This window comes from Lissotriton vulgaris, chromosome 6 (genome assembly GCF_964263255.1).
Source record: "Lissotriton vulgaris chromosome 6, aLisVul1.2, whole genome shotgun sequence".
Lineage (NCBI taxonomy): Eukaryota > Metazoa > Chordata > Amphibia > Caudata > Salamandridae > Lissotriton > Lissotriton vulgaris.
In genome coordinates, this window is record NC_141694.1 from 1,787,459,457 (window position 1) to 1,787,484,903 (window position 25,447).

Genomic DNA, 25,447 nt, shown 5'->3' on the forward strand with positions numbered 1-25,447 from the left:
TTCAACATAAAAATATAAGAGTTCCACCTATTTTCATTCGCTGTCCCCAGCATCCTGTGTGCACTTCACTGCAAGCATGAAGGGTCCGGTACATAAAACCAGGGACATTTCCTGTGTTAATATCAGGTAATGTACTCTTTCCAATTGCTTGATTTCACTGATTTAATTTTCTTTTTAACAGTGCATGAATGAAAACATCAGATGCTTGTTTTCTGGAGGATAGCAGGTCTATCTTGCTCAACCAATGGTAGAGCCAGTAATTCAAGACAGTGTATCTATTCCTTAAATCTCTAGATGGATTTGACATATCAGCGTTACAGGAATTTTCCATCTTAAGGATTTCTGATTCAATTGTATACATTAGCTCTCTTTTTTTCCCCAAGTGCCTAGGATATAGCCTGCCTTCCAACCACCTTGGCCTCCCACAGTGTTACCCCTTAATTAAATATACCCAACTTTTCAGCAAAGGTCTGATCAGACCCCTTCTGTGTTTTATTAAGTTATCCTCTTAATTTTGAGGTACTATGGGTTTATAAAACACCTCTCCCTCAGGGCCCACCATAAATGGGGTGAAGTAAACCAGGCGGAGGTCAGAAGAGGAACTTAGGATATTCATGTCCTATGAAGGGGTGGATTAGGTAGTAATCAGGCCTACTCTCACCTGATGGAGCATGATTATTTGAGAATAATTCTTCTTGATCAAGTCTGCTCATTAAGTGTATTTTAATAAACATATCTAACAGTGTGGAAAATTATTAACCTGGGAGTTTCAAAAGTGCAACGTGAAAACGTGCAAGAAAAGGCACGACACATTTAGTAATCAAAAGCTGCAATGAAAAGCATGCAGAAAGATAGAAAACTAGTGTTTTGAGAAATGATTATGAAACGAGAGAGACATTTAATGAATGTACTAAGTAACTTACAAGTAGAATTGTAGAAAATACGATACTGAAAAATGCGTAAAGTAAAACTTTTTTGATTATGTTTTCTTTTGCATATTAAGAAAGTGATAACCTATAATTTAAAAACTAGACTATACTTATGAATTTAATTGAAATGATGATTTCAGTATATCGTTTTCTTGCGCATTTTCTCTATTTTCCTTATACATTAATAATGGGAGTGTATTTTATTCTTAGAAAAACTATGATATTATGATTTCTTTGCGAAGCTCTCAAAACCTGTTAGTGTTATTTCCTTTGTGTAATGTAGGCCTCAGAAGGAATTTAATTTGTCCTTAATTATTTCCCAAAAATTTAGATTTATTAGCTTTAGTTGTGCACATCATATTACTAGAGTTTCCTTCCTACGGTTAGAGTATTTCTCTCTATGAGTAATTGTGTTGGCTATGTTGCAAGCCGATGTGGAAGCGAGCGTGCAGATATGGAGACGTTTCAACTGTTTCCTACTTCCGAGGTGACTTGACATCTTGCAGTTGAACAAAAGACTATTTTGTAAACATTCCAGATTAATTAGGCTGGAGAATGATCACTTCATGGATCCTAAACAATAGAATTGTGTAAACTGAAAAAAACAGTTAGAGATTGAAATTTTGAGCATCTTGGTGTATAAAGAATTTTGTGGGAAAAGAACACGTGGGAGAGCTTATTGCTGCTGTACTCTCAATGCTACTCTGGCTGGCTATATCCTTGCAATCCTGTGCGTGACACACTGTCAGTCCAAACTTTTAATTTCCCCTGAACGGAATTATCCTGATATGTTGCGCTCCATCAGCTGGTGATGTTGCTCTAGCTATACCTTTTCGGCCAAAGGGTTGGCTTTTTCTGACTATTGCATTAGCTCATTGATCTTAGGTTCCTAAGAATCTTGAATTGCATATTGATATTGCAATGTATATTTTCTTTTTGTCTCTCTTTCTCTACTCTCATGCTAGCTATTTATTTTATGATGTATTGACCATGAACTGTATTTCTTATTGTGATTTTACCTGTAACATTTGAAATAACAACAGAATTGACAATCTAACATTGTCCTCTGTATTGAGCATTCATAACTTTATGATTTAGATAAAAGTACCTTGATAAGTATACAGATTTTGTTTTTATTTCGAAATGTGCTATTGACATTATAGGTATTTTGACTATTGTTGTTAGTTAGGCATTTATTTCATTACAGGTGCTCATGAAGGAAATAGCATCCTTTTCTAATTATTTTAGTCCCTATTAGCTCATACAAGGATCTATCGTAGGACCTTATGTTTGTAAGTGGTTATAGAGTTTCTATGGGCCCAAACTCTCTGCTATAGTAAACAGCAGATTCAGTGTTGATATCAGTCTTTTGCTTCATGAAAAGTGGGTTGGGCTAGACAGAGGCAACATGTATTAAATGAACTGCTTCCCTTTCCTGGTGTTCTTTCTGCAGTTCTTTCCCCTGTAACCCCTCCCTGTATCAGCCATTGTATACCATTTTTGTGCCTGATAGGAACTCCCTTTCATATCAGTGGATCAATATTTGGACCCATGAGCATAGAAATTTGGCAAAGGGCAAGGCCAATGCAAAACACCCTCTCAAAAGGGGTGTTCTGCCTGTCCACCTGCCTCATAATTTGTCCAGCTCTGACAAAAAGAGAAACAGACTGATTTGCAGATGCAGATGTCCAGGCAGCAAATGATTACAGGGGATAATATGGGATGCCTATGTTCACCAAGGACACCAGAGTGACTGCACATTTCAGGAAGCTGGCTTTGAATCCAGGGGGTCACATGGTTGGTCCTTACCTGTCACTGCTTCTAAACATGTGCTGGCTATCTGAAAACAGGCATACAAATTCACCTTTTGACTTCAAGAAGTTATGTGCACCATCAGGAGGAAAGTACAGAAGCAGGTGCAGAAATCTTGACACTGTCCCCTGAAGGAGCAGGAAACATACTCCAAGGCTGTGGACAAGATGTGTCCTGCATTTGTTTATTATGACCCCCAGTTTCCTTTTATTTTAAATAGAGGTCTTATAATATTTGCCTTTGCTCATTTTTTGTTTAGCTGAAAACAGTAGTGCAGTGGGAGAACCCCTTTTGAGGTCATCCAAACAGCAATTATCGAACTATTCCCCTTTTGAGGCACTTAATATATAAAATAAAAGAAAGAGAAACAATTCCTGGAAGTATTTCATCAATTAAAACTCAAATTCACGCTCTTTATTTTGCTGTTACCATTTTTAAATTCCACAGATTTTATATTGTTTCTTTTTTTTGGTAAGCGTTGGGAGTCTCCTTTTACATTCTTTACTTGTTCTAGAAGTGGTGAATGAAAAATATCAGTTATGGAGCGGAAAATAGGGTTCAGAATAACCCTTTAATTTCTCTCATTGGGGGATACTTTGAGTCTAGATCTCCAGGTACTCCATCAAAACAGAGCTATTTTATCGAATGACTTTTCTTTAAAGTTTAGAACTGGAAGCACTTCTTTCATGTACTATCCAAACTACACTGGCAATTTTTGAGGACTTTGAGAGTCTATACAATCCTTACACAGGTAACTTTGAGACTCTCTGGATTTACTCTAGTCCCATTCACTATGACCACCCCCATTTTTTACCGCTATTTTGGCTGATGTCTTGTGTATTTTGAATCGATAGGTGTCGCTGAACTGACCCCAATGGTACCTCCAGCAATGTTTGATTAGGCCCATTGCATATCCACTTATTGTGTACATTGGAATCCCGTACTATGGCTTCTCTACTTTAACACTATATTTTCTGTGCTCTCTTTTAGTCCTCTATTTTTCTCGGGCTCATGTATTCGTAGAGTCATGATGAAGATCCTTCTATATGTCTAAAGTATTGAAATATTGCCGACCAGTTCCATGAACCCAATTTGAATGCATATTAGAATACAATGGGCTGTGTTGTTCTTACTTGATACACACTCTTGATCACATATTGTCACACATGTTTATCTCTTGATGAGAACATCAAGTACATTTCTCACCACACCTCTACTGCGCGGTCACATTGTTTTTAATGTTTTTTATATATAGTTGAATTAATTGATCATTTGATGTATTTGTACATTGATTGTGTTATCTTTGATGTAGGTACAACTGCTCTTTATACAAATGCTTCCTCAAGGTTCCAGACAACACTCTGGTTCACTTCTTACCTATAACCTTTTAAAGCAATAAGACAAATATTTCAAGACAATGGAAACTGTGATAATAGCACAATTTAAATCGATTTTCACAGGCTAAAAAGAATGTGATAGAGCGGACTTTCAGAATTCATTCTGAATAAAAGTACGTGACAAATGAAACTCCCGTAATTTTAATGTACTAATGAGTGTTGCATGATTTGCACGTTTGTACTGACTCAACCTAGAATAATGAAAATGGCTCGTAAACAAGGCTGTGTGGAAGCTAGAGGACATTTGATTCAGTTTCATGGTCAAGGACGGTTTAGACGCTCAGCGGCGGAAAGGCTGGACGGATGGAGGAAGTATTGGACAGATTTGTCCAATGTTGCTCATCTCGGGAAGCCTGTGAGACGCAAAAGACTATGAACAATGCTGCTCTTGAGGTTGTGTGACTTTTGCTATGCGAGAGTCGTATGATCTCATCGGATGATGTCCTAGACCAATCGTATTTCGTCTTGCTTGAATATTTGTATTCTTTTAGTTAGTTTTAGATAGGAAAAAGGTAAAAAATTATCCCCTTGCTAAGAGCACTGTTTGTTCGTTCCTGTGCTCCAGAAATGCTGCCGGACGTTCGTTTCACGTAAGATCCATTGAGACTTTACTTTTACTTTCCTTACCTAAGTTAGGGAAATAGGGCTTTTGAGAAATAAACTAAATGTTTGAGCATTTTATCATGCTGAGCTTGGTTTGAACTGCCAGACAAATGTGCTTTTTAAAAAATAATAATCTTGCTTAATAAAAATTCCTAATAAAAGAGTTTTCGTTTAAAAATGCATTCTGCTTTAAAAATAAAGTTAATAAAATAGATTTTGAAATGGCAAGCTGGTCTTATTTGTTTCCTTGAGTTACCATTAGTTAATCCATTGCCTATGATTTTGACTTAATTAAAAGTATTATAATATGTTTTGATAAATTAGGTCATAAGATTCAGTTGGTCAATTCATGTCTCACTCATTTATGGGCCTAGTGTTAAATGTATGAATTATGGTGAGTATCGTGGTATAGAAATGTATTTATGAGACAGAATTTCTCTTGGCCCGCTGGATCAAATTCCTGGTAGCAGAGGATGGTTACTATGGTAACATACATGTTACATGGTAATTACATAGGATACATGTTTTAACACATGCTAAGTTTTGTCTAGTTGTTATTTGTTGTTGAAAGGGTTTTTCCCAGCAGTGTGAAAAGCCTATGTGCCGGCAGAGTAGAGTAGTGTGACAGGTGAAGTTTCACTGTTCATTTGTTACGTTTCAAATTAGTGGTACAGAAATATCACTAAGTGTTGTGGACGTACAACACAAGTTTAGGGATTTAGGTATGATAGTTTGCATGAATAGTGAGGTTTGCCTATGAAATCATAGCTTTGAGTATAGGGACTAGGAGCCCGTTTTAAAACTCGTTGCGAAAAGAGTAGTAGGATTTTTCCGAGCTTGTGTGAAGGGTGAGATAGCGTTGTCTATTCTTACTGGCGTTTCTGGATTTCTATGGTTGGTTAAAGTTCTGCCGAAGATTTCATGTTTGCATGAATAGGTTTCTCTTGTATGAAAGTTGTGAAATTATTATTGTGAAAATAGCGTTGTCTATTTCATGAGAGTGAGTTCTTGAATGTTTGATAAAACTATCACTTTGTTTAGCGAAACGGACAAATGGTTTGTTTTTCTGTAGTTATTAACTAAAATTCATTGAATAAAAGATTGTCTTAAAATGGCGCTGTGAAAATATTTTGTAAGGGAGGGGCGAGTTTACGGAGTGACACTGACACGCGCAGCTTCGCTTTAGCGGCAGTTTATGTCACAGAGTTCGCGCTGTGATTGGTTGACATACGTCACAGCGAGTACGCTGATTGGTTCACGTGATCGAACCAAGCTGTTAGCTGATTGGTCATTTCTGAAAACTGGTTTCTCATTGGTTGAGCAAGGTGGTGACATAGTTTAACCTGATTGGCTTGTTGGTGAGTTTCGCGCACGGATTGGTCAGAGCAGCGGTACAACGGAAAAATATTTACGATCTTTTCTAAATTGTACGATTTGATTTAAAAACATGAGCTATTGGTATAAAGAAGAGAAAAAGCCTTCATGGTTTCAGAAAATTTTAAATTAATTTAATCCTGACAAGAAAATTGAAGCGCTTGGTGGAAAATTACTTCATAATTATAAAACACCTGCAGCATATATGGAAGGAGAATATGGTTATCATACCGTTCTCTGGTTTGAAAACTGGATGCAATACGCCAAAAATGATGGTGTTTTAGCTTGGCTGGAGGATGGGTCATTTAATGTTAAAGTTTTGAGAAACTTAAGAGATAAAATGATGGCTCTTTCACCAAGACCCAGACCCACTCAATTTGAAGCTTTAGTTGAATGGGAAGTTGAAATGATGGAACTTGAGCTAAAGAATTGGGGAGCTCCGAGAAGCTTAAATAGGGAAACTCATCAAGATAAAGTGCGTTGTTGGAGGAAAGGAGATATGTATGAAGGATTCTATCTGGTTCTGGAAATGGTTGTAGAAACAGGTCAAAAGAATTCTCAGAAAAAGGGTCATTTAGATCAAGAATTAGATGATGTGGTTTTAGGGGATATGTTAAATAGTCCTCCACCTTATCAGCCAGGTTGTTCACATTCTACTCCAAGGAGTGTTCTAGATATTTCTCCTAGTGCGCCTAGGGAAATTGAAAATTCACCTACATTTATGAAATTACCTGATAGAGCGAGATCGAGAAGCAAAACAAATTCTCCAAGAGATAATTCTAATTCGAGAAATAGTTTCCTTAAAAATGATAAAAGGACATTGCCTGAGGATATTCCAAATATAACGGATTATTTTAAAGCAAAAGGAGAATGAATTCAACAATTAACAAAAGGCATGGAAGCTGTGACATTTCCAGTTACAATTGGTCCTGTTGTACCAGTTTTTGATCAAAATGAAAACAGACATTCTGTTATAACGAATCCTTCAAATGCAGAAATTCAAAAAGTAGCTGAAAAAGTTTATTCTAAATTAACAGAAATTCATAAAGATAAAACAATGCCAAATTTGACTTTAAATCAAGGATTGTCAAATGTCACACCATCAGCTGCAGAATCAGATTCTGGTTCCATAAATAGAACAGATTTAACACAAGTTCCTGAGTCTAAACAACTCGATCTTGCAAAATTAAAAGCAGATTTAGAAGAATTAATTATTGGCACAATTGGTACTGATTGTTTGAAACAATATCAGGATGATGAACTGCTTTTCATTTGCAAAAGTATTCAGTGGGAAACTAAGAATAAATATGAACAGTTTGAAGAGGTGGCTGCTGAATTAGAGATAGATTTAACTCGCCAGAAGCAATTACAAAAACATTACAGAGTAGATTTTTTTTAAAAGATATAGAGAATCTAAATACTACAGGCAGAATAACTCATATAAAAGAATTGATTGTGTTTTTAAAAAGATTAGGTGATTTAATTAAATGGAGAGTTAAGTGGACAAAGAAAAGAGAAGAAGAGAAGAAAGACAGGGGAGATGTTTTTGGTGAATTACCGATTAGGGAAATAGCTGGTGGGGGTTATGTTCATGTTTCATGGACAAGGCAGGATATATTACTGTTCACGAATGATTTTCCTCGGCTAAGAGAAAAGCCAGTGGAATGGTATTGTCAGGTTGACAGATTCATTAAAGTCTCAAAAGTTCTGTGGATTAATCTTGATGGTTTCCTTGACATTGTTGTCCGGTCAGATCTTTGGACAGAATGCTTAATTTCTGTTAGCTGGCCCAATGATGAACCGCAGTGGCACAAAGTAACAAGCGCACCTTCAGACATTGTCATGGATTTCTATGACAAAGTAATTGTTTGGCTGAAAGACAAGATTCCTGCAAAAGAAGTAGATTGGGTTAAAATTGACAGAACTAACCAGGAACCAAAAGAATCAGTTCATTCCTATTATGAAAGGTTACTCCTGGTATTTAAACAATACAGTGGCTATGAAAAATGAAGTGAAAGTGACATGAGTCATTTTATTTACAGGTTTGTTTATGGCCTGAGACCTGAAATAGGGGATATGATTAGAACTGGAATTGTGGGTTGGCAAGCACTTTCAGTTGATGACATCCTGAGAAAGGCAAAATACTGCAGTGATGAGTTAGATGCAAAGCAGAAGAAACTCAAGGAAAAGGCAATGTGGGCACAAGTGAAGGTAGCTGAGCAGCAGATAGCAGCATTAGAAAATAAAAATTTTCAGCAGAACCAGAATCCAGGCAAGTTCAAAGGGAACTTTACAAATAAGCCAAAATGTAATATAAATATTGAAGAGCTAAAACAAAAGTTACCTTGTTTTAATTGCGGCAAAATTGGACACTGGAAGCGCGAGTGTAAAAATCCGCCCAGAAATTTTAAAAATTCATCATTGAATCCACAGATGCAGAGTGAGGTAAATCAGCAGCAACAGCAACAGCTTCAGCGACAGTTAAATGAAATAAGTCAGCAGCAACAGCTACAGCGACAGTTAGCGAATCAGCAAAACCAATTAATTCAGCAGAGCCAAATTCCACAGCCACCTTTGCCAAATTGTATGAATTCACAGAGATACAGTCCAGAGACGGGTTTCTGCAGAGCTGAACAGGTAAAATGGTCACAAAAAGTAAATGTGTTGAATGTCTCTCAACAATTTTGGTTAAAAGAAAACGAGAGCAGTGACTCAGAGGATTACTCATGACGGTGCCTGAGGGGGGAAGAAGAGTGTGTGCTTGGAGCCACTCTTGAGGTAGATCAGTCAGGTCCATTTGTAAATGGTAAAGTGAATGACAAAGATATCACTTTTCTTGTGGACACTGGTGCTACCCGTTCTACTGTTAGATCAGTGGAAATTTAAAATCTTCCTCTCTCGGGTGATTCTATCCAGGTAGTTGGTGTAGCTAATCAGCAGATTAAAACAAGGCTGACAAAACCTGTAGATGTAGAAATTGGGAATTACAAAGATAAACACAGATTTGTTGTTTGTAACAGCAGTCCTGTCAACCTTTTAGGTCGGGATCTGTTATGCAAGATGAATTGCAAAATTTACTGTTCACCAGAGGGTATTGAGCTGCAAACTCTAGAAGAAGATGGTTTGTACAAATTGACACTATTAATGGTTGATGAAGAAAATAAAATGTTTCCTGCTTTTGACATTTCTATGACAAAGTAATTGTTTGGCTGAAAGACAAGATTCCTGCAAAAGAAGTAGATTGGGTTAAAATTGACAGAACTAACCAGGAACCAAAAGAATCAGTTCATTCCTATTATGAAAGGTTACTCCTGGTATTTAAACAATACAGTGGCTATGAAAAATGAAGTGAAAGTGACATGAGTCATTTTATTTACAGGTTTGTTTATGGCCTGAGACCTGAAATAGGGGATATGATTAGAACTGGAATTGTGGGTTGGCAAGCACTTTCAGTTGATGACATCCTGAGAAAGGCAAAATACTGCAGTGATGAGTTAGATGCAAAGCAGAAGAAACTCAAGGAAAAGGCAATGTGGTCACAAGTGAAGGTAGCTGAGCAGCAGATAGCAGCATTAGAAAATAAAAAATTTCAGCAGAACCAGAATCCAGGCAAGTTCAAAGGGAACTTTACAAATAAGCCAAAATGTAATATAAATATTGAAGAGCTAAAACAAAAGTTACCTTGTTTTAATTGCGGCAAAATTGGACACTGGAAGCGCGAGTGTAAAAATCCGCCCAGAAATTTTAAAAATTCATCATTGAATCCACAGATGCAGAGTGAGGTAAATCAGCAGCAACAGCAACAGCTTCAGCGACAGTTAAATGAAATAAGTCAGCAGCAACAGCTACAGCGACAGTTAGCGAATCAGCAAAACCAATTAATTCAGCAGAGCCAAATTCCACAGCCACCTTTGCCAAATTGTATGAATTCACAGATATACAGTCCAGAGACGGGTTTCTGCAGAGCTGAACAGGTAAAAAGGTCACAAAAAGTAAATGTGTTGAATGTCTCTCAACAATTTTGGTTAAAAGAAAACGAGAGCAGTGACTCAGAGGATTACTCATGACGGTGCCTGAGGGGGGAAGAAGAGTGTGGGCTTGGAGCCACTCTTGAGGTAGATCAGTCAGGTCCATTTGTAAATGGTAAAGTGAATGACAAAGATATCACTTTTCTTGTGGACACTGGTGCTACCCGTTCTACTGTTAGATCAGTGGAAATTTAAAATCTTCCTCTCTCGGGTGATTCTATCCAGGTAGTTGGTGTAGCTAATCAGCAGATTAAAACAAGGCTGACAAAACCTGTAGATGTAGAAATTGGGAATTACAAAGATAAACACAGATTTGTTGTTTGTAACAGCAGTCCTGTCAACCTTTTAGGTCGGGATCTGTTATGCAAGATGAATTGCAAAATTTACTGTTCACCAGAGGGTATTGAGCTGCAAACTCTAGAAGAAGATGGTTTGTACAAATTGACACTATTAATGGTTGATGAAGAAAATAAAATGTTTCCTGCTTTTGACAAAAATAATTTACCTGAAGAACTGAAAGAGACAGTAAATCCAAAAATGTGGGATCTAACTGGTGATGAAATGGGTTTAATGAAACATGTGGACCCAGCTAAAATAACTGTGAGACAGGGAATAGATTTTCCAAATATTCCCCAGTACAAAATGAAACCTGAAACAATTGAAGGTGTAATTCCTGTTATTGAAAAATTCATTAAGCAAGGTGTTTTGAGAGAAATTGAGAGCAGTCCATGTAATTCACCAATTATGGGTATTAAAAAGCCGAATGGAACGTACAGAATAGTTCAGTACCTGAGAAAGGTTAATAAGATAGTTGTTCCGTGCTGTCCAGTTGTTCCAAATCCAGCGGTAATTCTATATCAGATTCCGCATGATGCAGAATGGTACACGGTCACTGACTTGTGTAATGCCTTCTTTACGGTCCCATTGCATCCAGATAGCCAGCAAATTTTTGCATTTCGGTTCCAGGATCGCATATTAGCATGGTGTCGTATCCCTCAAGGGTATCCTGAGAGTCCATCTAACTTTAATCAGTTATTGAAAAAATCCTTGGAAGATTTAAAATTACCTGGAGAGTCAACATTGGTCCAGTATATTGATGACCTCCTGATTGCAGGAAAAACAAGAGAAAATTGTGTGACTGACACTATTACACTTTTGAATAGTTTAGCAGATGAAGGACATAAGGTGTCTCCTGCAAAACTACAGTTTTGCAAACAAGAGGTTAAATACCTTGGTCACAGAATTGCAATGGGAATTAGACAAGTGACAATTGAAAGAATAAAAATTATTCGAGCAATACAACCACCAACAACTCAAAGACAGATCAGGATGTTTCTAGGAATGGTTGGTTATTGTCGTCAATGGATTTGTGGGTTATCAGTAATTGCAAAACCTTTGCAAAGATTGACAAAGGCAGACATTAAGGACCCGATTGTTTTGACAAAAACAGAATTAAAGGCTTTTGAAAAGTTAAAGAAAAGTCTCTGTGAAGCACCAGCATTGGGTATGACCGATTATGAAAAGGAATTTGACCTATACTGCAGTGAAAGGGAAGGTTGTGCTTTGTCAGTTCTCATTCAGAAACATGGGAAAATGAGAAAACCTATAGTTTTACTTTTATTTTTACTTTTCAGCTGTTCTTGATCCTGTTGCCAAAGCATTGCCAGGTTGCTTAAAAGCAGTGGCTGCAACAAGTGTAAGCCTTGAGCAAAGTGAAGGAATCATAATGGGATTTCCTGTAAAAGTATATGTACCTCATTCAGTTGAAACACTTCTTACCAGAAGTAAAACGCAACACCTGTCAAGTAACAGGTTGACAAAATATGAGAAAATTATTCTGGGATCAGACAATGTATCAAATGCAAGAAGTCTTAATCTCAATCCAGCTACACGTTTGCCAGATAATGTAGCTCCTGATGATGATGATGTTGATCATGAATGTTTGGATGTTTTGGAATACTGTACCAAACCCAGAAAAGACATTAAAGATGTGCCTTTACCAGAGTCAGGCATTGTTTACTTTGTTGATGGCTCTTGTTTAAGAACAGATGAAGGCATTCTAAGAGCAGCATATTCAGTATGCACAGTCCCTGAGATAGTTGAGGGTTCAACTATTGAAGGAATTCGTTCAGCACAAATAGCAGAATTAGTTGCTTTAATTTGTGCCTGTGAAAAAGCTGCAGGGAAAAAGGTTACCATAGTGACTGACAGTCAGTAGTGATATGGCGTAGTCCATGATTATGGTCAGCTCTGGTCTCAGAGAGGTTATTTAACTTCTGCAGGGGCTCCAATCAGGAATGCAAAATTAATTAAAAGACTGATTGATGGCATTCAGTTACCAGAGAAAATAGCTGTGGTTAAATGCGGTGCACATAAAAAAGGTCAAGATTACATTACTAAAGGAAATGCCTTTGCAGATGACACTGCACGATACTGTGCAAAGAATAATCTTTTGCTTAATCGGGAGAAGGACAATGAGCATATAATGAACTCTCTCATGCTAATATCTGTGGTAGATACATGGCAGGGAGTAAAAGATTTACAAGATGAGGCAAATGATGAGGAGAAAAACACATGGCTCAAGGAAGGTTGTAGACAGCAAGAGGAAGATGGAATTTGGGTTTACAAAGATGGTAGACCTGTCATGCCTAACTTCATGATTGCTGACATGGCACGGATGTCGCCCCAGAGTCCATTTTCAGAATCAAACCAGGGGCAACTTTCAGCAAGCACATCATCAACATCAGCACCAACACCAACAACATGAACCGCAGGAGCCCCAGTTTATTCGCGAAACACGAAATCGCCAGTACTGGGGACAGGGGATGTAATCCCCATTTTCAATCTCTCATCGAATGATCTAGACCCATATACTGAATCGTTATTGTCCAAAGGCCTATCTTATGTTCCACATTCCCATGCGAATGTCTTTGAACTACAGAAAGACATCATTTCATTCTTTCGGAGAATTAGATTAAAAAAGTTATTTTCTTTACACGCAGATTCGAATGAGACATATCAGGAAACGAGACATTTGTCTCTTCCTTCCACGTTCAATCCTTCCCTAGACCAATTAGGTCCTAAAGTTGCTGCTTTCGAACTAGTTGTACTTCAACAACTAGAAAGAGTCCTTCACTACATACTCAAACCTATCTACAATTTAAGTAGAGAAGAATCAGAATCCCTGAAAAGTTTGAAAAATAACGATAAACTGGTAATCAAAAGCTGCGATAAGGGCGGTGGCATTGTACTGATAGACTCTGACAACTATGAACAGAAGATGTAAACTATACTTTCTGACACGACTACTTACTCTATGATCAGAACTAACCCCTCCATTTCAATATCTAACAAAATTCAGCATCTCACCAATAGGGCACTTACAGTAGGAGACATCAATCAAAAGGAATTTGACTATTTAAATTTTCATCATCATAAGACAGCATGCATTTATGGTATGCCTAAAATTCACAAGAATCTACTAGATCCTCCTTATAGACCCATTGTGTCAACCATCAGCATTAACACGGAACCACTTTCCAAATTTATTGATTCCGTTTGCGCCCACATATACCTAAAATCGTGTCATATATTAAAGACACAGGCGACATGATAACAAAAACAGAAAATTTGCCCTTCGATCCTAGAAAAGACCTATTGGTGACAATCGATATTGAAGTGCTGTATAGCAACATCCCTCAGCAAGAAGCATTGCTAGCCACAAGCTGGTTTATTGATAATTTTGACATTATATGCCCGAAAGACTTTCTATTGGATCTGTTGCAAGTTGTTCTCACGGAGAACATTTTCGAATTTGGGAACACCCTTTATCGTCAGATGCAGGGTGTAAGTATGGGAGCATCAGTGGCGCCATCTATAGCAAACATCTACATGGCAGCCTTCGAAACCAAGTTTATCCACAATGAAATAGCCCCCTTTTACGAATCTATTTCCCATTGGCCCAGATTTTCGACAATATTTTCTTTATCTGGACCAATGGGAAAGAATCGCGTTTGTGAATTCCTGCAATGGACCAATCTGACAGATGTGAATCTTAAGTTCACAGCTCAATATGATGAAAACCAAGTTGAGTTCTTAGATTTGATCATTAAACACCAAAATAACAAACTCATAGTTGATCTTTTTGTTAAACCCACTGCTAGGAACACCCTTCTTCATTTTAACAGTTTTCATCCCCGTTGCCAGCGAGAAAGTATACCTCTTTCTCAATTCCTTCGAGTCAGTAGGAACTGTTCCAATTTGGCGGACTATGATTTTCAAGCTAACATCATGCGTCAAAAATTCCTGAACAGAGGGTATCCCCACAGGTTAGTTAGAGACTCGTTCAAACGAGCGAGGTTTTATGACCGCGACTCCCTGTTAAGAACTAAACCCGCTAAGGAAAACAACCAACTTGTGTGTATTACCAAACATTCTACTCTTTACAACACAGTTAAACAAATTGTGAATACCAACTGGCATATCTTGAATTCTAATCCTACAAACTCTAAGTTAGATAAACCCCTGTTTGCACACAGAAGAAACAATAATTTGAAAGATCTAATTGTGCACTCACGGTTTACTGTTAATAACGTACCATCTCAATTTGTTCAAAGGTCCATCAGAAACAATTTTCCAGTCAGAGGTACTGTCAAATGTTCCTCGTGCAAATCCTGCAACAACATCATAGGAGGTGAGTCCTTTGAACATAATGGATGCCACATAAATGCGAATGACATGTGGAACTGCAACACTGCCAACTGCATCTATTTTATCTTATGCCCTTGTCCACTTGGTTACGTTGGCGAAACGTCCAGGACTATCCAGGTTAGACTAATGGAACATCGTTCAGCTATTCGGACCAATAAGAGCATGGCACCACTGGTCAAACGTTTCTATGAAAAACAACATACACCAGATGACTTCAAATGGCGTATCCTAGAAAAAATAAGACTCCCTGACAACAAAGGTGGCGACAAAGTTCAAGAAAGGGCTAAACGCCAAAATCCCATGAGAAAATGCCATCATTTAATTTCCCTCATTCTCACCTGCCATGTTTGATCCATCTCTATATGTCTGTTTCCCCGTAATTAGCTGCCATTTATTAATTTTAGATTGTACACTATGCAATATAATATAGAATTCTTATCTAGAGTTCTACTATGATTATTTTTGTTTCTGTAGCAAGTTCCTACATTTTCTATATCGTGACACCATCTATATAGGGTGTCTCTTTGTGTTGCCATTAGACCAGTTTTCATGCTTCAGATGGTTACTATGTTTTACGCAGCACTGGATTACAATGTTGCTCTTTTGAAATACATTGTATCATTCTTTTTTGCCATCACTCAGCACCAGTTTAAACATTCCTCGTGTATCTGTGAACATTCTCCATGAATGTTATCATTTTATAATATATTTCATATTATTTTCAGACGAATAGCTATTATTTATTTTTATTCTTACTTTTTCATTGGTTAGCACTTTCGAAATATGGGCAGTCATAAATTCATCTTAAGATGCAAGACGGAACGATGTTGTTCGTCGTGGGCATTTTTCTCACTTGAACATCTTCCTGGTCTCACTCGTTGTGAGCCATCTTTGTTTACTTAGCCAGGATCGAGCAAACTCGTTAGTCCTTTGCCCTTGTTAATTACCTTTCCGTAGTACAAGCAGGTTTACTGCGCTATTTCAGGATTTAAATAGGGCGGGTCATTTCCGCCTCACTGACTTCGTTTTGGAAGACAGGATGCCGTGCCATTAACGCCGTGTGAGCATTATCCTGCCACAAGTCGTTTTTTCATCAGGTAAAGGCCGTTACGCTGGTTTAGACCACCATTTAAGAATAGAGGACTTATCTTTTTGCCTGCAAAAAATAATTGCATTTTAATTCATGTACGTGCGTTTATTGTGCTGCACATACTTTACTCCTTTTTCTAAACAAATAATTCCGTGTTTGGTATATTATTTACAGACTTATACAAGTCTTCATTTGCCAAACAACTGTTGTCCTGACGAATTTATATGAACCGCAGACAAATATTATTCACTGCTAGATTTCTAACATTGTGATAGATATACTGAGGTAACTGTTCATTTTTAGCCCCATATGGCATTTTGAACTTTACATCACTGCTAAGAACATCATTAGTAATTTGTATACGTCATTTGTTTTTAGCTTTATATGCAACTGCATATACGACAGTTGGCAACCTGGGGCTATTAATCTGGCTGCAATACTTATACCACACTTTGCCAGTTTCTTACATCTTGAATAATTTTGTAAATGTTCAGGTAATTGTCTGTTTATAAATATATAGAACAGCAAGGTATTATCACTACTTCCAGAATAATGTATGAACTAGGTATGGGCGGATTTTGCGGATCCACGATCCGCGGATTCTGCGGATTTGCGGATCGTAGATCCGCAAAATCGGCGGATTTGCGGATTTGCGGATCCGCGGATTTGCCCTGCTGAATGAGTCACTTAATTTCAGCTTCAACTAGTTTCAGCGGCCATGTGTGTGTTACTATGCAATCGCCCCGAGGGGCGCAGGGGTCCCTTGAGTGAGCTGTCCATCATAGTGGGTGAATGGCGGGAAGACGGTGCAAACCGCGAGTGTGTGGGCGGGGCCAAACGGGCAGGGCTTCCATGCGAGTTCACATGCTTCTTGTGTGTATAAAAGGTCAGAGAAAGATCAGTTCAGCAGATGAAGAGAAAGAAGCTTCTGGTCACAGGAACAGCACGGGTATTGCGCTCGTGAAAGTCAAGGATGCAAAGGCCTCTATCCAGCATCACAGCTGATTTTCCACGGTAGATTTGGGAAGAAGGCACACCTGCCTCGACGACGCTCACGATTGTTTTTGGGCTGATGAATGAGTCACTCACAGGAAGGGCATATTGTAAATATTTTACGATGGCGCCGGCAAGCTGCCATCCTAAAATACTTACTAAATTAGCTTCAACAGGAAGCTCTAATAGATAAAATAAAGCAGGTGCTCACCCCTAGTATGAACACTTAGGTTATCTAGTGTAATTAATAATTACACTAGATTATGCCCCGAGGTATTCATTTCCAACTTTAGCCATCTATATCTCTTTATATACCTTACAAGTGGGCTTTGTTTATATCTTGTAAGGGGGTCCTCCCTCTCTGCTATATTATGTCAAACCTCTTCATCATTACCTTACCATGTAGAAAGTTTTACTCATATATCTGCCTCATCATTTCTGGAATACATGTCTATAACATGTCTATATATGCGTGACCAACAATCAACGTTCTGCTAATGTAGATTTTAAAATGAAAAATAGCGTTTCTTGAGCCAGTTATTACTTATCTTTTCATGCGTATGTTCACCAGTTTTCGGTTCGCAATAGCATGACATCTCTCCATGCTCTAAATTTTGAATATACCCTTATTAATGACTCGTTCATCTAGGACTTCATCTATTCTATCCTCCCCCAGATACATTGTATGCTGTTTTAAGGAATTGCTCCATTACATTTCATGACTAGCGACTGAATACATCGTAGTACCTACAGACTCATTTTCTACAGGTAAAGTGTCTAGAATTCGCTAAACTTGATACATGAATATAATTCCATCTATCCCATACCTGCCAATATTATCCCCTCAGCAATTCTTTTGCCCTGTATTTATCCGTTCTTGCATCTCATATTCTGTTAGAAGGTGTATTCTCCTGAATTGCTCATATTCTAAGCAGATTCTCCCATCATGTTATGCATTCATGTGACATCGTGTGTTCATTGGACTCTTTGAATATCTCTCCTGTTTTTGATAAGTAAACATCATTATGACAAAAACCTTTTTTTTTATTTATTTATTTTTTTATTTCAAATCTTTTTTATTGAAGAATAAGGATAAAAATAAAGACCATACAATAAATCTTAAAAGGTACAAATGGACAAGTTCTTGATATCATGACACTTATAATAATCAAAAAGCAAATCGAGGGAAGAAGATAAGAAAAGGGAGAGAGAGAAAGAGAGGTAGAGAAGAGAAAAGATAGAGGAGAAGAGAAGAAAGAGGTGAGAAGAGAGAGGACAGGTGTATCCATAGGGCAATAGTAGTTGGTTTACCCAGACTTGGCACACTGTGTGCGTAGCAGAGAATATACAGTAAGTATACAAAACCAAAAGCAAACACCTCAAATTTCACCTAGATTCTGTCTAGGAAAGCCAATTGTTGAGATGCATATCATGGAGGTTCAAAGTGGGAGGATGACGCATCCAGGGATGTCCAGAGTTTTTTGTTCGAGGGCTTCCAAGTGGCTGACTGTAGTGCAGGATTATCTGCCCCTCTTAAAAATGAGAGCCATTCCAGCCACATTTTGAAGTTGACTTCGTCAAAATTTTTCCATTTGTAAAGAATGACCTTGCACGCCAATGTCAGCATAATATCAAGCAATTGTCTGTCATGAATGTCCGGCAATTGTGTTTCCAGAGGACCTAAAATGACATATATGAATTCTTGGACAGGCGTGATTCCAAGCACTTGTTGAATGTATGTAAATATTTTACTCCAAAATGTTCGTAATAGGGAACAATGAAAAAACATATGTGCCAAGTCACCAGGAGCTTCATGGCAGTTCCAACAGGTAGGCGTATCCCTCAGTTTACATTTAAACAATCTCTGGGGGGTCCAGAACACTCTATTTAACAGCATATATTTCGTTTGACATAGGATCGGGGATATCTTGTTTGTCAGTGCGGTGTTGTGTATCACCTCCCAGTCTAATGCAATGCCTGTGGAATTAGGTTCCGATTCCCACTTAATTTTGGTCAGCCTATGTGGTTTCTTGGGTAGGGGGAGGAGCAATTTATATATTCTTGATACAAAATGGTCAGCATGGTAGAGTATTCGTAGCCGGGTCACAAGCCAGGGTAAGTCTGTTTTGAGGGGGCGTTTGGAGATAGCGGCCTTCAGTTTTAGGAACTGGTTAAATTCTATGGGTGGTAAGCTAAACTTTTCTTGCAATGTCGAAAAGGGCAGGGGTCTGCCATTATCATAGAGGTCATTCACTATGTGTATACCTTTTCCAGCCCACACTTCCCAGTAAAGGGTTTTCCCTTCTATCCGGATCTTAGGGTTATGCCATAGTGAGAGTAGGGTGGATCTCTTAATCACCAGAGCAGTCTTATGGTACTGGTCAAGTCGGAGAAGTGCTCTTCTGGTATTTAGAAGGATGTATTTAGAGTGAGGTATATGGGCCAGATCCATGGTGAGGAGAGACGAGAGGGGTGCATCTGCCATTAACGACCGTTCAATAGTTAACCATACTGGAGTGTAGATGAATCCTCAACCAACCAAAGGGCCCCTTGCTTACAGAGGAAAGCCGTTTGGTAGTTCCTAAACGAGGGCAGGCCCAGGCCGCCCTTATCTTTTGCTAGTTGCAGCTTTTTAAGTGATATCCTGGCTTTTTTCCCTCGCCATAGGAACTCTCCGAACAGCTTGTCTACCTTCTTAATAAATTCGTCTGAGAAAGTCATGGGGAGCATGCTAGCCAGGTAGTTAACTAGAGGCGTGCACATCATTTTTAGAGTCTCAACCCTACCCCACCAGGACAAGAATTTTGGTGACCAGCTGTCTAGCAAAGTGGATATCTTTTTTAATGTTGAGTCTTCATTTAACTTCAGAGTCGTAATCAAGTCCTTCTCAAAGTCTAAGCCCAAATATTTAAAAGCTTTCGGTTGCCAGGTAAGGCCAGATGCTCCCAGAATTCCTTTATCCCCGATGTTGTTTAGTAACTTAACCTCTGTTTTGTCCTTGTTTAATTTATAACCTGATACTCTAGAGAACCCCTCAATTGTGTCCATCAAGGCCGGGATAGCCTCGTCAGCTTTTTCCGACAAGATCAGGACATCGTCGGCGTATGCAGTCAATTTTACAGTGCAATCACCAAATGGAGCCCCAGCAATGGCTTCATTGTGTCTGATATGCCACAAAAAGGGTTCTATTGCCAATAAGAACAGAGAAGGCGATAGTGGGCAGCCTTGTCTCGTCCCTTGTTTTAGGCAGAAAGAGGAAGAGAAGGAGCCGCCCGCTCTGACCTTAGCAGTAGGGCCGGCATACAAAGCCATTACGAGTTTAGTAAACGTCTCTCCTAGGTTGAAGTTGCGTAAAACTGCCTCAAGGTAGGACCAATCTACCTTGTCGAAGGCTTTTTCCGCATCTAGTGTGACTGCCACCGTGGGGGTCGTCAAAAGCTTCGCTTTTTCTAGAGCATGGGCCAATACTCTGGTGTGATCACTAGATAGTCTATGTTTTAAGAAACCCGCTTGAGACGGATGTACTAGGGTAGGGAGGACTTTTTGTAGACGGGCTGACAAGATCATGGCTAGTAATTTACAATCAAGGTTAATCAGGGAAATCGGCCTGTAGTTCTTTGGAAGTGATGGGTCTTTGCCGTCCTTAGGCAGGACTGCAATAGTCGCCTCTGCCAACGTGCCTTTGACTTCTCCTGACTCCGTAAATTCGTGAAAGAGGTTTAGAAGAGGATCAACCAAGTCCGTTGCAAAACTTTTATAAAATTTGGCCGTGAAGCCGTCCGGACCTGGTGCTTTCCCACATTTTAACCCCTTGATCGCTTTTTCCACCTCATTAGCCAAGATCGGCCCATTCAGACTGAGTTGCTTCTCAGGCTTTTACTTTGGTAGTACACATTCTTGTAAATATTCCTGAATTTTGTCCTCCACCACCAACTCGTTTTTAGCGTATAGGTCCTCATAAAAGTCTTTAAAGACCTCAGTTATCTTTTGGGGGTCCGAATGAGCGACTCCCGCCGAGTCCCTGATGACATTAATAGCATTCTTTTGTACTTTAAATTTTAAGTATGCTGACAGGCTCTTACCGGCTTTATTAGATTCACATAGCTTAAACCTTCGCTTCCTATCTAGCCACACTCCCGCTCTTTCGCTCACTAGCTTGTTATATTCGTATTTTCTGTGGGTCATGATATTGAACGTTTCCTGGTCCCTTGTCATTTGGTGTTTGTTCTCTAAAGTAGCTATCTCAGCTTCCAACCCATCTAACTTCGCATTACAATCCCTATTCACTGCTGAACGGATTTTGATGCACACCCCCCTTATTGTACTTTTCAAGGCCTCCCATCGCACTAGTTCTGAAGTGTCCCCTCTCACATTAGTCTCCAAGTAACATCTAATAGCCTCCAAAATTTTTGTCCTATTCTGTTCTTTGTGCAGGATTTCTTCATTGAGCCTCCAAGACGTTTGTTTAGGGGATGGTTTAATGTTACTGATCTACAGAGATATACATGAATGGTCAGACAGTACCCTTGGTTCAATTGAAGTATCCTCTATCCTTGCCACGCCATTTTGTGTAATGAAAATGTAGTCAATACGGGAGAACGAGTCGTGAGGGGAATAGTAGAATGTGTAGTCTCTATCAGTAGGGTTTTGTATTCTCCACGCATCAATTAAATGGAATTGTTGGCATAGTTTGATGAAGGCATTATGTGACTTGTTTGGTTTGAATGTACACTTAGAGTCCCTATCTAAGGCCGGGTCATACGGAAGATTAAAGTCACCCCCAATTATGTGTATCGCCGTATCAGGTACCGTTGCAATCTGCTTGACTAAATCCTGCCAGAATTCTAAATCATTAGTGTTAGGTGCGTAGACATTAGTGACAAAGAATTCCGTGTTATCCCTAGTGAGTTTCACCGTAACCCAGCGACCCTTTTCATCTGATGAGGATGACCGTAGCTCTACCTTGGACTTCTTTGACATTAATACCAGAACCCCATTCTTTTTACTGAGTGCACTAGATCCTACAACCTCTGTATAAAACTTGCTGCGCAGAGTGTAGAACTGTTTAGCATCCAATTTGGTTTCTTGCAGCAGAACAATGTCCCCCTTTTGTCTCCGCAAATAATCTAATATCTTTTGTTTTTTAACGGGCTGATTCAGACCCTTAACATTCATGGATAAAATTTTCAATCGATCAAGAGAGGTTGTACCAAGTGGAGTGGACAGTGTTCTATGTGACATTTACCACGGTGTATGTATCATGGTTGTACCAAGAGAGCCAAGGGAAAACATAGTACTCGGCGCATCATGTAAAGGGCATATTGTTCTGCTACTTAAGCTGAAATACAGTCGAAAACCACAACCAGATACTTGGGTACCCAAGGATATAGCACGCCTGGTCTGAGTATGGATATACAAACACATCATATGCATGATACAACTTGTCCAATCAGGAGCAAAGAGATAGATCAGAAAAGAAAGAAGTGGTACGGAGAGGAGAGGAAAAAGAAAGAAGGAGAATGAAGGGGAAAGAAGGAAAAATAATACAAACCATAGAACACAGCACCCATCCCTCCCAATCCCACGCAACCCCCCACCCCACCCACCCCGATTGTGATACAGAAGCATGGCGACGTGAGGAAAACCGCAGTAACCCCCTCGTCTAAACTTAGTCATGTATAGACATTGGAACAACAATACATAACGAAAAATGCATATAAAAGGCTATGCAAGCAGTGGAACGTTGGAATGATGCAGCAGAACCGACATGTGAACAACAGCGCACACTCAATATACATTCTAGGTAAATCAGAATAATTCCTGGGTGCTCACTAGACTATGATTATCGAACAGAAATTTGAGAATATAACCTCATGGCCCATTGGAAGATATTATAGCGTCATATCCTACACTAAAGGCACGTAATGACTAGTAGTATCCAAGTCGTCACATCAGTGGTGAAAAACCTAAACAAAGAACAATAGAACATCAGTAATCAGTAATCAAAGAGTCACAGTTTTGTTAGAACGAATCCGGTCTACTCCGCGTAACCTGTCAGTATATCAAAGACTGGAGTTAGACAGCACTTTGTGATTTATATATCCCGGCCACCGTCACATTGGGGCCAACAAGGCGAGCCAGCACTAGTCAAAAGGATCAGATCAATAACAGCTGGACCACGCCAGCTTGAGTCAGGGAGGTAAAGTAAAGAGACTTCCAGGTCATCATAGATCCTCCAGTTGTGGAAGGTTTCCGTAAACTTGAGACCTATCCTGTAAGAACCCAGCAATAGTTAAGCAAAACTGACTTTTAGTAAGAACAGAGCGCAGAAAACTTTATGACAGAACCTAACGTGGTCACTTGTGTCCTGAGGCAGAAGCCGAGGCTAATAGACCATCTGGGTTATTAATTTCCATGTCTCGCTCCATGTCTCGTTCTTCTACATCCTCAAGCATCCGTTTGAGCTTCATGGGGTCCGTGAAGTAGTGAGACGATCCTCGTATTGTCACCCTATATTTCGCTGTACCCACAAAACCAAATTGGTATCCTTTCACCGATAGTTGTGGACGAAGGGCAAGGAAGGCCTTCCTTATTTCCACGGTTTCCTTACTGTAGTCTTGAGAAATGTAGACCTTGGAGTCCTTCCACAAAATATGATTGTGCTTCCGCACGAAGGCAAGGATCTGCTCCACATGTTGGTAGCGTAATGGTTTACAGACGATGGGCCTTGGTCCTTTCTGCGTTTTAGTGATTCTCCCTGGGACTCTATGTGCCCTATCAAATTCAAGAGGGTTGGAAAAAGTCAGGTTTGTGGCTTTAGTGAACCAGGATTCTAAGAACTGAATGCATGAGCCTTCCGACTCTTCGGATCCTTCCGGAATACCAAAAATGCGTAAGTTCCCCCTCCTATTCCTGTCTTCCAACTCGGCCAGTCGTCTAGTTGTCTGGTCAGAGGAGATGTGTAGGTGTTTCAGAGCCGTTGTAGTTTTGACCTCTATGTCCTCCAGGCGACTGATCCGGGATTCTGTTTCTGTCAGGCGCGCATTGGTGTCTCGGATATCTTGACGGATTGCCACCACTTCCTCCTTGGTGACCTTGGCTAGGTCCTTCACCTCATCCAATCTGTTCAATATCATGTCAAGTGCGTCCGGGGTAACTTTCTTTGGCTTGTTTGGCGATCCCGGGTTAGAGTGATCAGATTTAAGTCTCTTAAGGGTTCCTTGGTCTTTGGTATCCATTGCGATCACCGGTTCTTTCTCCGTGCTGTTAAGAACTGTAGTTGTTGACCTGAAAGTTCCCCTCGGTATTGATGCGGAGCAAATAACCAGCACTAGACCTACCTAGGAGGTTGGTCAGCCAGAACTCAGCTCACTGATGATAGCATGAACTCAGCTTACTGATGATAGCACTTTGCAAAAAGGCATTTGTGGAACAGGGCGTCCCATTCATTCATTTACTCATTCACTGTGTGCACGTGGCGATAACTGAGGCTGGAGCATTAGGGAGCACACTGCGAGTTGGCGTTAGGCAATCCAGGTGCACATTTCAGCAGATGTAAGTCCTCATGAGTAGATTGTCAGATACTGTGAGACCACCATGAATTGTAACTGTAAAGATTGCGTTGTGGGCTAAGGCAGGCACTCCAGGTACACAGCGTAGCAACAACCATCCCCTCTGATCAATGCAAGAGTATGTGCAAGAGTATATGATTATTTTCTCCCTTCATAGCAGGGTAGATCTCAACAGTTCTCACCAGTGTTCATTTGATGCCAAAAACCGGCCGATTGGCCATAACTAGTGAGGAGAGACAGTTTGCCTCGGTTTTACAGGCATTACCGAGTTGCGGCCGCCATCTTGGTAAAGGCAGGGGAAGCCTTGCTATGGCCGATCAGATCGTACTTACACGATCGGTAATACAGCTGACCCGGTGTGCACTTTTCCCCCGTAGACGCATCTACCTACTTTCACTCCTCTCAGGACCTCGGATGTACCGCTGCGCTTCGTAGGAGCTCACCACACGCTCCGTTTCCTTCCTTTTGATCGCGCTGCCACCATGGACGCCTCACTCGGCGCAGCTCTCGATCCGCTACCGCTACGGGCACCAGGGTCGGCTCATTATAGGCAGGGAGTGATCCGACGCTAGATCCTCCGATCACATCCCCGCTGCAAGCCTGGAAAGGTGTTCCAATTTTGTTTGACGACGCTCGTGACGGGAGGAGAGACGCTTCAAACCGCCATCTTCCTCGGCGTCCAAGCCACGCCCCCTATGACAAAAACCTTTTTTGTCTTTATTGCCCAGGAACATCATTTGCCTGTTGTTGTTTTCTATTTTTAAATAAAGATATCATCTGCTTTGTCATCAAGTTTACAATGTAAGTTAACATCAATTTATATATTACAACATTCATTGTGGAATATCCAGGGCACTCTTGCAATCAGAATCACATTGTCTTTGTTGCAACTTCTACTCATTTGCTACATGTTGTTCTGTACATTATTATTTCATGGGAT

At 39.7% G+C, this 25,447-nt stretch overlaps 2 protein-coding genes across 2 annotated transcripts in view; both read right to left on the reverse strand.

The window, feature by feature from the left end:
• Positions 1 to 25,447, reverse strand: part of LOC147709486 (cysteine-rich secretory protein 3-like) — a 484,180-nt gene that overhangs the window by 396,835 nt on the left and 61,898 nt on the right. The window lies entirely within an intron of this gene.
• Positions 1 to 25,447, reverse strand: part of LOC147709487 (cysteine-rich venom protein-like) — a 164,727-nt gene that overhangs the window by 81,770 nt on the left and 57,510 nt on the right. The window lies entirely within an intron of this gene.